The sequence below is a fragment of the Chelonia mydas genome, chromosome 2 (genome assembly GCF_015237465.2).
Source record: "Chelonia mydas isolate rCheMyd1 chromosome 2, rCheMyd1.pri.v2, whole genome shotgun sequence".
Lineage (NCBI taxonomy): Eukaryota > Metazoa > Chordata > Testudines > Cheloniidae > Chelonia > Chelonia mydas.
This window is the reverse complement of record NC_057850.1, coordinates 11,231,618-11,248,413: the sequence shown is the minus strand read 5'-3', so window position 1 is coordinate 11,248,413 and position 16,796 is coordinate 11,231,618. Positions and strand designations below refer to the sequence as shown.

Sequence of the window (16,796 nt, the reverse complement as noted above, 5' to 3'; positions counted from 1 at the left end):
CCTGGGTGTCAAACTGGTGGAGTGGGAGGAAATGGAGCCATGGCTTCACCTACTCCCCACTTCTCCTTTCCCACCTGCTTTACAAGTGGAGCTTCTCTTGTCGTTCCTGTGTGCTCAGAACCATGGTGGCATTAGCATCTGCACAAAGGAAGATCCTTATTCCCTGCATTCTTCCACACCGCCACTTTAAAGCAAGAGACACTTAGCCCTGAAAGCAAAACCTGTCCCTCAGTAGTAATTTTGCAGAAAAACCTCACCGACTAGCTGGAGATAGCTGGAGCTGGCCATAGTTCTGAAATCTGTACACTTCTGCTAACTCTTGTGGAGTGCATTAGCTACAAAGCCACAAGGGTTATAGAGCAAACATCTAAGGGGAAGATGTAAAAGTAATTTATTGGTCTGCTGAGTCAGGCTGTGGTGGTCCCACCTCTTTCCCGCCCCTTCAGAAGATCATGTCTTGGCAAGGATAATAATTTTAGGCCAGATTGAAAAGCTCTGTTAAAGAAATAGGCAGAAAGTTGAGCTCGATGTAAGAAACTGCTTGATAGGTTCATAAGACAAGTTACTCTCCGTCTCAACTGTATGAAAAAGAAAAGAATATGACTGAGTGTTTTCCATATAAATGTCATGAAATAAACAGTGCTCCATTTTCTGCGGCACATTCCCTTCCAGAAGGAATGTCAGGTTTACAAGATAAAACAGTGGCTGAAATCCATTTGGAATCTCTGCATCTCCTCTGTTCTAAACATATGGTACAAATACCTTTGCGCTGACTACTTTGTACATTGAAATCTTGACTTCTTCCAACTTATAAGTGGGCTATTAATAAGTAATATAGAAGGATGAAATACTAACAGTTGAGGCTTACCATCTCTTACCACATCCCCCCTGCCGTACTCCTTACCCCCACCACTCCACCAGTTATTCCAGCCTCAATGCTCCACTCTTTTTGTTCTCTCTTCCTGCTTCCATGTTTTCTTTCATGCCTCACCTTATTCATGGAATACCCTCCTCATGTGGGTTTGCCAAGCCACTCCCCAAGCCTCATTCAAGTTCCCACTAAAACTCACTTCTTTCACGATATCCACTAAAACTCAGGCTAATATAAGTGACTGTATAAGGCACTGCACAGGGTGTCAGGCCTGGTTTCTGTCCCTGGATCTGCCACTAGGTGGCTGTGTGACCTTGGGGAAGTCACTTCCCCTCTCTGTGCCTCCGTTTCTCCATCAGTCAAATGAGGGACTTGTAGCCTGATCCACCATGCGGTGCTGGCTGCTTGGAAAATTGCTCTTCTTGTGGGCCTAGCAAATCATAAGTCTGGCCTTGGTCTAAATAACTGGCTTCATTGGGAGTTTGCATAAGGACTAAGAATGAATTAAGCAAGAGCCTTAGGATTCAGCCCAATGATTTTATTATCCCGGTGTCTCTACACTGTTCCTAGCATGACTTCGGTAGTTTCTGAGTGAGACATGACCTCCAAGCCAGACGCACAACCCAGCCTATGGGGAAGAGAAATGGGAAGGTGAATTTAATTCTGCAAAAGATCATTACTATGTGCTAAGGTTGTCATGACATTTCAAAGGAAGGGGAAGGGAATGAGGAGCGAGCGAGAGAGAAAGAGAGCCTCAAAACACTTTTATTTTTCAAAAACCTTTCAATGGCTTGACAGAGAAAATGACAGCTGATCCTAAAACAGCAATTTCCAATTTTCAGTTCTTTATTTTGAGAGGACTCTCCCCATGGAATTGTAACTGGGATATTTATTTCACTGTCCCTTGCTTTCTCACAGGGAGCAAAAAAACAAACTTGAAAACAGGACCAAAAAATGGCTCTCCTCACCATAAAATGCAACAAAGTTCATCCCTCTATGAGGCTGGTACTATCTAAGGTATTTATATGGCCGCCATACTACAGTAACTGAGTGCCCCACAATCACTGGTGGATTTCTCCTCCCAATACCCCTGTGAGGTAGGGAAGTGCTATTATCCCCACTTACTGTCTGTGCCTCAGTTCCTCATCTGTAAGTGACTTGCCCAAGGTCACATGGGAAGTCTGTAGCAGAGCAGGGAACTGAACCCAGGTCTTCTGTGCCCCCAAGTGCGATAACCACTGGGTAATCCTTCCTCTCTGCAGTTCCTATATAGGCAAAACTCTTATAATGGTCCATGAGAGTGTTCCATGGGAAGGACTGCACAACTGGGCCTTCAAAGGAAAATTGCATTGTGCAGTAATATAATCAAAGCCATACTGGGCCAGATCTTCAACTGATGTAAACTGGGGTAGATGCATTGACTTCAAAGGAACAAGGTGATTTACACTAACTTAAGATCTGGCCTATTCTGTTCACTGTATCTAAATACATGAGAATAGAACACAGAATCTATTTAATACGAAATCAAAGCAATCACCTAGACTATCAGATTATTTAGATTAGATCTCAGGGAACTGGTTACTGCTTGATTAGTAAGAAAGAAGGAACTTTTAATGTAAGGGAATGCTTTTGTTTTTAAGTAACCATTATTAAATTAACGATTAACAAAATTGGAGCTTACCTGATGAAGAAACTTTCCCCAACCCTGGTTTCCCACAATAGCCGAATCCTCTCAGTCCTACACACCAGCAGCAATCTGGAGTTCCCGGTGAGCAGCATTTGTGGAACAGCGACTTCCACTGAAAGAGACTCTTCATATCACCCAAAGTCTTGGATGTAGGGCAATATTCACAGAGGACCCATACTGTCCATACAACCCAAGGCTTGCAGTGGGGCTGAAAATATTTGCCCGCAGCAGAGATGACACTGTTTCATAGATTTCAGAAATTCCAAGGCCAGGAAGGACCACTGTGACTGCTTAGTCTGACCTCCTGTATAACAACAGAACTTCCCCCCAAATAATTCCTAGAGCACGTCTTTTAGAAAAACATCCCTTCTTGATTTTAAAGTGGTCAGTGATGAAGAATGCACCACAACCCTTGGTAAATTATTCAAATGCTTAATTTCTCTCATTGTTAAAAATTTCTGCCTTATTTCCAGTCTGAATTTGTCTAGCTGCAACTTCCAGCCATTGGATCATGTTGCACCTTTCTCTGCTAGATCGAAGAGCCCATTATTAAATATTTGTTCACCATGTAGATATGTATAGCCTGTAATCAAGATGCTCTTTAATCTTCTCTTTGTTGAGACAAATAGATTGAGTTTATCATTATAAGGCATGTTTTCTAATCCTTTAATCGTTCTTGTGGATCTTCTTTGAACCCTCTCAATTTATCAACGCCCTTCTTGAATTGAGGGCATCAGAACTGGACACAGTATTCCAGCAGCAATCACTCTACTGCCAAATATAGAGGTAAAATAACCTTTCTACTCCAAATCAAGATTCCCTTGTTTATGCATCCCCGGATAGCATTAGCTCTTTTGGCCACAGCATCACACTGGGAGCTCATGTTCAGCTGATTAGCCACCACGAAACCCGAATTTTTTTCAGAGTCACTGTTTCCCAGGATAGAGTTCCTCATGCTGTATGTATGGCCTACATTCTTGGTTCCATTTAGCCATATTGAAATGCATATTGTTTGCTTGTGCCCAGTTTACCAAGCGATCTAGATAGTTCTGAATCAGTGAATCGTCCCCTTCATTATTCACCACTCCCCCAATTGTTGTACCATCTGCAAACTTTATCAGTGATGATTTTATGCTTTCTTCCAGGTCATTGATTAAAAAATGTTAAATAGCGTGGGGCCAAGAACTGACCCCCACAGGTCTATACTGGAAACACACCCACTCAATGATGATTCCCCATTTACAATTGTATTTTGAGACCTATCACTTACCCAGTTTTTATGAAGGCCTTTGCAGCCCTGTGTGTGGCAGAGGGAGAACCCACACATTTCCCAAATATCTTGGTAAGGAAGACAGCTGTTGGGGATATGGTAGGGTAGTGGACTGCATGATGCACTGGCCCTAATGCCTGACATGCTTGGCACAGAGGATCTGTGTACACTTTACCAACCTACAGTCTGCCACCTGTATAGTAGCTGCTGCTCCAGGCCCCAGTCTAGCTTTGTAAGTGGATTTAATTCCCAACCTCTGTGCACTTTAGCTGCATGGAGTGCAGTAACTATTCCGGCTTTACATGGGAGGAGGGCTGACTTTTACCACTGCTGAGATGACAAATCATTTACAAAACTGGTTTTGAAAATTCCAGTTTTACACACTGTACATAGGGCCCCAATGGAACCCTACAAATGACAATACACAAGAAACCTGCCAATCATCACATTTACCTCCACAGATCCAGCAGCCATGCCAGATACACCAAAAAAAAATCAATCCATTATCTACAGTCAGGCATTCAGATACCACAGAATTTGCTCTGACGAGAAAGTCCAGGATACACACCTAAACACACTTAAAACCACTTTCACTAAATAAGGACACTCCACCAGAGAAGTAGATTGCATCATGGGATATTTAGGTGGCCCTTTCCAAGAGAGCTGCTTCAATACAGGAAAACAAAAACTGTCAACCGCACAACCCTAGTTGTCACCTACCACCCCACACTGGTTGTTCTCAGTCAGGGCATTTCCTGGACCTCACCTCCAATTAAGTCTATCAACCCTTCAATTTTAGGGCCTGCAGTCTGCTTCAGTTGCCTGGCTGTTTTCTTGGAGATAGCGTGGTGCAGGGCTATTACTCCTGTGCTAATCCAGGACTTTCAGCCTCCCTTTCCTTCTCTGTACTCCCTCATTTATAGCAGGCCTTGTTTCCTCTGTTGAGTGCAGCTGTGGGTGCCTGCCTCCATGATTGGCAGCTCTGGCAGCTGCATGGGGGCTGGGGGGGGGGGTGATCAAGCTGCTTGCTTGTAAACAGGAGAGGATCTCCTCCTGCCTCTGTCTACGCTCAGTATGGGGTTTGTAGACCCCATCACGCCAAGGCTGAATTTGTCCCAGTGATTGTGGTACGCCAGCTGATGCTCAGTATGGAGCAGACTCTGACAGTTCTGTAAACAAGAGTACTAGAACAGTTCCATTGGGTGTGCTGGGATTTGCTTCTCACAAGACAGTATGCACTACAATTTCAACTGGATACAATATTCTTCACTTCCTGTCCTAAACTGTTGTGCAGAATGTCTGTGTGATATTAAATGTGGCTGTATTTGTGACAGACGAAGCGAGTCCTACATGTGCATAGGCACAGACTGTTTATCTCTGTGTGTATTTGTGGGAGGGGGCAAGGTTAGAGAGAGATGAGCTTTGCTATATTTACGGATGAGAAGCATTATATAATTGTAGAATATCATTTTTGTTAAATGCTTCTCCTGTTTATTTCTTTTAATTTATATTTTTGTTTTTCTTTGGCTCACCATAATGACATCTGTGCTTCTTGACTAATGGATTCTATCATCATAAGCAAGAATTATATCCTAATTAGTTATTCTATAAATAAATGCCTCACTTTTTCTGCAGAAGATTATACAATCAATTTTTCCTTCCAGTATTTTGCATTTCCCCACGTCTATAGGACATTGTGTTCTAATACTCCCAAGGTAAATTCTCAGAATCAGAATCCCAGATGTTTTCAAGTTTTTACATTCTGAGTAGAGCTGCAAAAATACTGCAAAAACAATTTCTGTGAATATTTGTCTGCACTTTTAAAAGAATTCACTTCAGCGGTGCTGGGGTCCCTTTTGCATTCACTTTTCACTCACATACTAGCAAAACATGTTTATTGACAGGAATATTGGCCAAAGTGCAATACCCGCCATTGTAGCTGACACCTGGGATTGAGGTGGGGATTGCTAAATCTGAAAGCATGAAGCTCTATAGCTTGAGTTGGAGCCAGGCTCTTTACTAGGTGCATATACTCTGCAGATCAGGTGTAGGTAATACACAGTAACCAAGGGTTGTAAAAGCACCAACATTTAACTGGATATTACACAAAGCAGATTTCGAATTTGTATTCTCTCAGCAGAAACTTCATTCTGAGAGTTCTTGTAAACAAACATGGACTAGAAAAGAGCTATGTAACTTAAGTGTCCAGTTAAACCACGCAAATGCATGAAAGGAACTTTTCACAAATAAGCACCAGATAGATAAAGAAGAATTAGATAAAAACATTGTTCAGCTCCTAACTTCAAAAGACAAATTTGAGAAAAATCACTATCTGTTCACGGACAATTTGAACAGAAAAAGAGGTGTCACTCTTCAGATAAATTATTCATTATGAATTATTCACCCAGCTCTGACTGACTGCTCCAGTCCATCACTGTTACCTTACCTGGTCTATTCACACTGCTAGGAGGAAAGAAGTCCAGCATATTAACAAGGCTTGCTAATCACCTGTCAGGATTCCCTCCCCACTCTGAGCTCTAGGGTACAGATGTGGGGACCCTCATGAAAGACCCCCTTAGCTTATTTCTACCAGCTTAGGTTAAAAACTTCCCCAAGGCACAAATCCTTCCTTGTCCTTGGATGGGTACTGCTGCCACCACCAAGTGAGTTAGACAAAGATTCAGGAAAAGGACCACTTGGAATTCCTGTTCCCTAAAGTATCCCCCCAAGCTCCTTCACCCCCTTTCCTGGGGAGGCTTGAGAATAATATACCAACCAAATAGGTAAACCAGATTCTTAAAAAACAGAACTTTATTATAAAGAAAAAAACAGAACTTTATTATAAAGAAAAAAAAAGTAAAAGAAGCACCTCTGTAAAATCAGGATGGAAGGTAACTTCACAGGGTAATCAGATTCAAAACACCTAGGATTCCCCTCTAGGCAAAACTTTAAAGTTACAAAAAAACCCAGGGATAAACCTCCCACTTAGCACAGGGAAAATTCACAAGCTAAAACAAAAGATAATCTAACACATTCCTTGCTATTACTTACTATTTCTGTAATATTAGATATATCCTTTCAGTAGGAGCTGGATTACTTGCTTGGTCTCTTCTTTTGTCTCTCGAGAGAGCAACAAAAGCCCAAAACAAAAACCTTCCCTCACAGATTTGAAAGTATCTTCTCCCCTTACTGGTCCTTTTGGTCAGGTGCCAACCAGGTTATCTGAGCTTCTTAACCCTTTACAGGTAAAGGAGGGATTTTGTGCTACTCTTAGCTGTATGTTTATGACATCACCTAATGAACTCTATGATCAAACCGCAAAAGGCAACCTTCAGAAACATGCACTTTGACTTAATTTTCATGTAATCTTAGGGCATGTTTACAAAACAGAGCCACACTGATTTAATTTAAGGTGTGATTTTTTTTACACCGATTTACTGAAACTGGGTGCAGAAGGCTATGTAGACACTTCTATTTGGGTTTAAAAAACATGTTTATTTCTGTTTATCTTAAATCGGTTAGGAAGAGGCTTACATTAACTGAACTAAACCACTCTTAAACCCAAATAAGAAGGTTTAACTAAGCCAGTGCAAGCTGTGTGTAGACAGGGCCTCTTTTTTCAAATGCAGTAACAGAGTTCTAACTCGCTGTGTGAAGGCCATGGCAACATGAAGACCTTCACGTCATAAAAACCTCCATCCGCACGCTCCCCAACACACTGTTATATTAATCTTGCTTTAAAAAATCTGAAAATGTAGGTTGGGAAATATAGGGGACCACTACTTTGATCTCAGCAAGGTCCAATGAGAAACTGTAGTTCCATAATAGTTCCCCAGTAAGGACCCAATGCAACCAAAACTTAAAGTTGTGCCTTCAATTCCAAGTACCCAAGTGCTTCAAAATAGGCACATGCTTAAGGGCACTGTTGAGCAAACGGATTTACTCACAGGTGCCTACCGTCTACAAATTAGACCTCTAAAAGGTGTCTCAAAAACTGAAGCATTCAAAGTCATTAGACATTTTGGAAAATCTTGGATCATGTTTTCACAATGCCACATAGTTTTCTGATGTGTGGTATTTGCTTTGGGAGTTTCAGGGTTAACCGTAGTCAGAATTAGAATATTAAATGCCTTTAGAAACATGCAGTGTTGTGGAACAATAAACCACGCCGACCTCGTCCTATTGAACCGCATCCCCACCCAGCATGGCATCATCAATCTCCTCTCTGAATCGCTTCATTGGCTTCCTCATCCCGTCCACATTCAAAGTTCTCTTTCTCAGACGGAGACCTGCACAACTCCTCGTCTATTCCCATGCTCCTTCCTACTATATTACTGTTATTGGTATTACAGTAACAACTCACGGCCCCAGTCAAGACCAGAGTCCCATTGTGCTAGGCAGGGCCACAAAGTGATTTTGTGGGGCCTGGGAGAAAATCAGAAATGGAGTCTTCCTATCCTTCCAAAAAGTTACCGCTGAGGCAAGGAGAGCTGGGGGAAGGGTTGGAGAGGAAACCTGCCTTGCACTCACCCCACAGCGGGCTCCTGTCCCACAGAGCTGGGCCTGGCTCCCCACTCCAGCCATTGTGACCTGGCCACAGTGTCGCAGCGTTGCTCAGGTTTGGCCCTGCCACATCTCCAACATGACAGAGGGCAGCTGGGCCAAACCTGAATGGCATGGCAAGCTGGTGCACTAGGTCAACAATGTCACTCCCTCAAATGTGACCTGGCCTCCCCTCCATCATGACTGAGGGGTGATCAGACCAAACCTGAGCAGTGCTGCAACTCAGATTACAGTGACTCACTCAGTTTTGGCCCGCTCACCCTCCCCTCCATCATGACAGAAGGTCACCGGGTCAAACCTGAGTGGTGCTGTGACCCTGTACACCAGGCTGAAATGCTACTAGGGGGCCTTCTCAAATGGGGGCCCCATGGCAAACTACCCCCCTATCACCAGCAGCCCAGGTGCTAATTACTGTACATAGTACACACTACAGGACACCTAGTAAGAGACGGTGCCTGCTTCCCCGCCAAAAATCTTGATTATTAACGCCTTAAAGGCAAAAAGTGGGAGAAAGGAGAATCATTATCCCCATTTTTCACATGGGGAATGGACATACAAAGAGACTAAATGATTTGCCCAAGGTCATGCAGGAAGTCTGTGGCAGAGCTGAGAACTGAATGCCTGAGTCTCAATCCAGCGCCATAACCACAAGAGAGCTCTATCCCCCTTTTCCCTGGCTTCTTTTGCTTCACTGAGCCCTTTTATAAATTCATAGATTCCAACGCCATAAGAGACCACTGGGAACACCCAGTCTGACATCCTGTGGAGCATAAAACTTCCCCAAAATAATTTCTAGACTTTTAGGAAAACATCCAACCTTGATTTAAAAATTGCCAGTAATGGAAAACCCTTGGTAAATTGTGTTTTACAAGCATTCCAACACTCCCACATCAGTAATGTTTCACTAAAATAACTCACCCTCACTTAAGGTATACTCGTGATACGGAGGAAGGAATAAGCCACACTTATTAAATCTACATGTGCTGCTGTTAATATCACTGATATAAAAGGACCTGGAGCCATTAGAAAGAAGCTCATTTTACCCCCTACAGTGGACGGGCTAATTACACTCAGTTAAATTTACGCCTTATTTTCAACCTGAATCTGTCTAGCTTCAATTTCAGCCATTGGATTGTGTTCTACTGTAGAGCCCATTATCAAATAGTTGTTCCCCATGTAGGTATTTTTGAATCCTCTCCCACCATTATTTTTAGGAATTTTTCCATGCTGTCCTTTATGCCTGGAAATCCCACCTAATACAAAAAGCCATTTCCTCAACTCCTTCTTGCCACTCATACCAAGCAAAACATGCATGTCAGTGGCCGATGAGCGTGCTCTGCACATCCCAGGAGGCACTCAGCACCTTTCAGCACCAGGTCCAATGACAAAACTATGCTCTGGGTCATCCACTGAATTTTGTGTCTAAGTTCCTGCATCTTGGCAGAAGATTAGACTAGGTGACCCTTGCTGTCTCTATGGCTCCAAACACATTCTGAGTGCTTTAATAAATAATAATTGAACCAGCATCACGGGATGTATCAGACAGCATATGTGGTGTTTCTGCCACAAACACCTCATCACTGAAACATTTAAACAATTATCTGCCAATCAGAATGGGAGATAAACACATACACTCTTTTTTGGATGCCACTTCTGGTTTCCATAGTAACCATTTTAAACCTCATCATCTCTCAATTAAAACCTTTTATAATTTCTCTATCCTTATGGGATCATTTCTGGTTCCCATGGTAATCACTGAAACCTCATGATCTCTGAGCCAGAGCCCCTCAATCAGGGGCTCCAGCCAGTAGCGATGTCCTACTGCTGGAACTGTCAAAAGCCCAGTTCTGCTCCCGTTGAAGTCAATAACAAAACTCCCATGTAATTCATGATTCAGTGCCACATAAGAGAATGCCTCACACATCTTTGTCTTCCTCAACTGTCCTCTGCTCCTGATTCCATCTATCTGAGACTCATTCCAACATTGCATACCATTCAGAACTCTCGGGCTTCTTTTTCTTTTTAAATCAACCTGCCACAGAAATTATTCCTCCCTCACCCTACAGATGTGGACATTCCCCCTCAAAATTATATTGGTCCAAGCCCTGAATTGGCAGGATATAGTCTTGGATGTGAAAACACCACCCATAAATTATGGATTTTATGAATAATGTTATGTATTGGTGATTATACAGGCTTAGCTTCTGTTTGCTATACAAGAAGTCCATTTCCATGAGTCGCCTTCTTGTTAAAATGTGTTGCGTTTCCAATTAATGGCTAGTTCACACAGAGAATTATAGTTTACTAATGTTACCAGCCAATGGGGCTACGCCATGAGTTCAAACAGAGGAGGTCTGCACTGCAGTGGTGAAGATCTTTGGCTTTAAAGCTTGCTAATGAGCCATGCAGAGAGTGCTACATATGCTTCACATAAAGATCAGTTTTCAGGTTGAGAAATTAGATTCCAAACCACTGGCCTACCAGAAAGTTTCTTCTTTCTGAGGCTGGCTAAAATAAGAGATTCCTCCTCTCAAAAGAGAGGTCAGGTTATTATTTTATTAAACATTACTCATAGACTTAAACCTTTTTTACTTTGGTCTTTGACTTAAGATGGGACAGGTTGAAGAGTTTCCCATCTGATCTTGTGTGGAAATACACTCCACCTTTCATGTCCTTAAACACAAGAGTTGAAGAGTACCGGGAAGATTCCAAAGAGTTTAGGGGCAAGAATGCATCCTTGCCTCACTCCGCTTTTCATCTCAGAGCTGTCCAAAGTGGATAGTTGCTTTCATGTTGTTGTGGAATGAACATATAAGACTTACCAGGGTCGTTGGGCATCCTATATTTTCTAGTGTTAAAAATAGACCTGCTCTGCTGACTGTGTCAAATGCTTTGGTTAGGTCCACAAAGGTGATGTACAATGGTCGGTTTTGCTCTTCACACTTTTCTTGGAGTTGTTGCAGAGAAAATATCATGTCTATAGTTGATCTTCCAGCCCTGAATCCGCACTGTGATTCAGGGTACACATGATTAGCCAGCTGTTTTGGGCACACTAAGATGACTTTTGCGAAAGCTTTTCCTGCTACACTTAGTAGCGAGATACCCCTGCAGTTGTTGCAGTTGCCCTTTTTGCCTTTATTTTTATACAAAGTGATGATGTTTGCATCACGCATCTCTTATGGTACCTCACCCTCTTTCCAGCATTTGAGTAACAGCTGATGAAGATATGGTAATAGGCTGTCTTTCCCGCCCTTGAGGATTTCTGCTGGGATGCCATCTTTTCCAGGAGTCCTGCCACTTGATAGCAAATCAATGGTCTTGCTTAGCTCTTCTACAGTGGGCTCCACATCTTGCTCTGGCATGACCTGTGGAGTTGGTATTTGGTCCAGTGATTCACTGGTGATGTTTCTTTCTTGTGCGTATAGCTCTGAATAGTGTTCAGCCCAAAGAAACAACTGCTTGTTTTTATCTGAAATGATTCCACTGCTGTGCAATTTGAGAGGGGCAACCTTGTTGACAGTGGGACCTAGAGCTTTCTTCAGGCCGTCATACATGACTTTGAGGTTTCCTGTGTCTGAGGCTGTCTGTATCTCTTCACAAAGCTTGCTCCAGTAATGATTTGCACAGCATCTGCTTGCTTGCTGAACCTCAGTTGGTGCTAATCAGGGAACTTCTATTTGCTGATTATGCTGCCCCCATAGCTCACAGTGAAGATCTACTACAAGAACTCATGGACTGCCTTTCAAGTGCCTGTCCAGCATTTACTCTCACCATCAGCATCAAGAAAACTGTTCTATTAGGACAGGTGGTTCCACAAGATCCTTCAATTACCTTAAATGCAAACCAGCTAGAAGTAGTCCAAAAGTTCAGCTATTTAGGTTCTACAGTGACCACCAACCTCTCACTGGATGAAGAACTAAATGTTCACTTTGGAAAGGCTGCCACCACCTTTAGCAGACTCACTAAAAGAGCATGGAACAACTCAAAGCTTACCATCAAGGCCAAATGCTAGTGTACCAAGCTTGCGTCCTCAGCACTCTCATGTACGGTGGGGAAACATGGGCAACTTATGCTTATCAGGAGAAAAGGTTAAACAGTTTCCACTTACACTGTTTACGCTGCATACTCAACACCAAATGGCAAGATAAAGTCACCAATGCAGAGGTTCTTCAAAGGGCAAATTTACCAAGTGTGACAGCCCTGCTCAAGCAAAGACGACTGTGCTGGCTGGGCCCTCTGAGTAGGTTGGAAGACGGACACGTACCCAAGGACATGCTATGCAGGGAGCTATCAGAGGGAACAAGAACAGGATGTCCCAAGCTTCGCTATAAAGACACATGATATGAAGGAATCTGGAATTGCTCCTGACCAATGGGAAGTCTTGGCAAGTGATTGTAACAAGTGGCACCATCATCTCTATCAGGGTATCAAAGTCCATGACAGGAGCTGGCTCCTACAGCTTGAAGAGAAAAGAGCCTGTTGGAAGCAAACAGCTCCCAGTCAAGACACATACATTTGCAACAACTGCCAAAGATCTTACAAATCTTGAATTGGACTATTCAGTCACATGAGACATTGCAAACCAGCTACATCATAGGCTGCAATTCCCACCGTCTCTCGCAGATGAAATGATGCCAACATAGACTCAAAGACTTTAAGGTCAGAAGGGACCATCATGATCATCTAGTCTGACCACCTGTTATGAACCCCTAACCTCTACAATACAGCTGGTGGGTTTAAGGAACTGTTTAATATTACTACTACTAAGCAGAGTATCATTTTATGTTGTAGTTTTATAGAGATTTGAAACGATAAAGAGCTAAAGTTATTTTAAAAATTCCAAACAGAGCCCGGTGGTGTAACAATGTCAGAACCTGAAGTGAAGTTCTGTTGCTAAGACCACGTCTACACTACCACGAACATTGGCAAAACTTATGTCGCTCAGGGGTGTTAAAAATACATATGTGGTAGTGAGAACAATGCTCTGTCTGCAGGAGAGCATCTCCCACCAACATAGCTACCGCCACTCATTGGGGGTGGTTTAATTATGTCGGTGGGAGAACACTCTTACAGCGATGCAGCTGCGTCCGTACAGCTGTGCCACTGTAAGCTCTCTAGGGTAGACTTAGCTGAAGTACTTATAACCACAAGGTATCAAGAAAGTCTCTGAGTTTTTTAAATACTAAACGGGTTAGGAAGTAATTGAATATTTGATAATCATTAACTGAATACTAGGATCTATGGTATATCAAAGGAACTGAATATTTGGGATCTACGTTATATCAAAGACTGATGGAAACATTTAATTTCTATTTTGAAACCCCACGGTGAAATAAAAATCTTCAAGGGAAATCCAATCAAAGTATCAGAAGGAAAAGAACAACCACAGAGGCTTGTTAGCAGCTTGATTATACAAGAGATCCCAGCTTAAAAGTGAAATAAGGGCAATCAACAATACTAAACAGGTGCTCGTGCACCAAAGAGGAAAAAATTTAAGTGTGCCAGCCGAGTGCAGCAAACACCACAAAATTACACACTTTACAAAAACGGTACACCTCCTGAAGAGCCCAAACATTAGAATGTCTGCAAATGAAGCGGTAAGCCATCTATCTCGGGAACCTATATAGCTACGGTTGCCACCCTTCTGAGTTTTACCTGGACAGTCCAGTTTTTGGCTTCTGTGTCCGGGTGTCATTTAGGGTTGTCAGGTGCTCAGTTTTTGATCAGAAGGTCTGGTCGAAACGGGAACTTGGCAGTGTCTGGTCAGATGTACTGACCAGACACCAAAAGTCCGGTTATCGCAGGGTGCGGGGAGGCGCCAGGTCACTAACCAGCGCCAGCCACTGCTCAGCCGGGGCTGCCTCCTACCCGTAGACATGCTCCTTGTCAGGCTGCAGCAGCTCCCATCCCAGCCCCAGAGCATAGGAAGGTGGGGTGGGAGGAGGGAGATGGAGATGTTCCAGCAAGCAACAGGGCATGTGTGGGGCGAGGAGTGAGAGATGGGGGTGGGGCTTTGAGAGAAGAGGCAGGGAAGGGGTGGGGCCTCAAGGGTCCAGTTACCAGCAATTAGAAACGTGGCAACCCTATATATGGCTCCCATCTGAACACCTCACAGTTTTACTATATTTATAATCACAACACCCCTGTGATGTAGAGAAGGGCTATTATCCCCATTTTACAGATGGGTAACAAAGACACAAGTGACTTTCACCAGGTTAAAAAAGTCTTTAGCAGAAGAGAGACTTGAACCCTTCTCTTTCAAGTCCCTAGTTACTGCCCTGACCACTACACCACTCTTGTGCTCACCTCAGCCTACTGCCATATAACCCTTCATCCCTCAGTCTCACCCCACTTTAACTTTACCCCCTGAAAAATACTTCTCAACCTGATGGAAAAAAAAGGGGGAAGAAAAAGAAAAAGACAATTTTTCAGATCACATCTCAAACTCCAGTTGAATGTTTGTTTCTTAAATTGCCTGTGCTTAGCAATGTTTGCATTTTAAATGGTCCCCAGCTAGGCTTTGAAATAAGAACTGATTGAGGTGAATAAGGTGGTAGAATTTACACCTCATTGACATAAATGGGCTATTAGGGAATAGAATTCACCCTTTTCCTTGATGCTGTTTAGCCTGAGGTAAACTTCAGGAAGGCTGAGTTAACAGGAAAATCACACATTGACTTAATTACTTCGGGAGTTTTGCTCTGAGCCCACTTTTGGGAACTTTCTACAAAGGTCAATTCCTGCTCAACTTGCTCTCCATGGGTAGAAACACTGAAGTCAATGGGACCCATGCAGCACTGTAAACCTTATCTACACTGGGAGTTTAGCCACCATAGCTGCACTGATGCAAACTCCCAGTGTAGACACAGTTTACACCAGTATTGTGTGGTTTGGATCAATGCAGCTTACTCCAGTTTGAAAAGTGAGCTGCACTGGCACAAATCACATTTACATTAGGGGTTTGTTCCAGTTTAGCTGTGTCAAGGTTCCTCCCCCACTCTGAACTCTAGGCTACAGATGTGGGGATCTGCATGAAAACCTCCTAAGCTTACTTTTACCAGCTTAGGTTAAAACTTCCCCAAGGTACAAATTAATTTTATCCTTTGTCCTTGGAATATCCACTGCCACCACCAAACTCTAACTGGGTTTACTGGGAAACGTAGTTTGGACACGTCTTTCCCCCCAAAATCCTCCCAACCCTTGCACCCCACTTCCTGGGAAAGGGTGAGGATTTTTACCAAACAATTTGCATAGGTGACCACAGACCCAAACCCTTGGATCTGAGAACAATGAAAAAGCATTCAGTTTTCTTACAAGAAGACTTTTAATAGAAATAGAAGTAAATAGAAGTAAAGGAATCACCCCTGTAAAATCAGGATGGTAGATACCTTACAGGGTAATTAGATTCAAAACATAGAGAATCTCTCTAGGCAAAACCTTAAGTTACAAAAAAGACACACAGACAGAAATAGTCATTCTATTCAGCACAATTCTTTTCTCAGCCATTTAAAGAAATCATAATCTAACACATACCTAGCTAGATTACTTACTAAAAGTTCTAAGACTCCATTCCTGTTCTATCCCCGGCAAGAGCAGCATATAGACAGACACAGACCCTTTGTTTCTCTCCCTCCTCCCAGCTTTTGAAAGTATCTTGTCTCCTCATTGGTCATTTTGGTCAGGTGCCAGGGAGGTTACCTTTAGCTTCTTAACCCTTTACAGGTGAGAGGATTTTTCCTCTGGCCAGGAGGGATTTTAAAGGGATTTTACCCTTCCCTTTATATTTATGACAAGCTGCACCTGTGGTTAAAATACCCGTGTGTTTGTAGACAAGGCCTGAGTTTTAATTCCAATTTCCAGGACTCTTTTTCTTATCAAAAGTGGGACAGATTCTGATCTTTGTTACCCAGGTCACTTGACTGACATCTGTGTCAGTGAGGTCAGAATCTAGGTCAACTTTTCCTGCTTTTTGTAGTGCTTAGCAAAAATGTTCACAGTTTAGCTAGATCTGCCTTATAAACCACCTTGACAATTCTCATAATTCAACATAATAGGGCTCTTTACAGAAAGAATTCAGTTACAAGTGATGCAAGGGGATGGATTTGATAACCTAAGAGGGCCTAATATCTATGAAAAATTCAAATTCTTGACCCCTTTTTTATTCATCTGCAATTCCGTTCATTCAGGAGGAGTTATACCCTGAGCTTCTGGGAGATTTCTCTCCGGTAACTCAGATCTCTTTGCTAGTCAGTATGCTGCAGCATTTTCCTAGTTAGCATATTCCTTCTTTATATTCTTTGCTTCAAGACTCATTATTCTACATTTATCTGCACTGAACTGATTTTGTCATCTTTTTTGCCCAATTACTTAAACGATCTAAGACCTTTTGTGTCTAACTGCATTGT

At 42.7% G+C, this 16,796-nt stretch overlaps 1 long non-coding RNA gene across 2 annotated transcripts; it reads right to left on the bottom strand.

Annotated features, from left to right (window-relative positions):
• Nucleotides 1-1,394: 1,394 nt before the first annotated feature.
• Nucleotides 1,395-15,995, bottom strand: LOC122464386. Of its 2 annotated transcripts, none has more exons than XR_006288345.1 (3): nt 15,942-15,995; nt 2,553-2,670; nt 1,395-1,499 (listed from the first exon to the last, which is right to left on the bottom strand). It is a non-coding gene; the product is annotated as an uncharacterized LOC122464386 (long non-coding RNA). The 2 variants fall into 2 exon arrangements; XR_006288344.1 differs by lacking the exon at nt 15,942-15,995 and adding an exon at nt 4,595-4,676.
• Nucleotides 15,996-16,796: the final 801 nt, after the last annotated feature.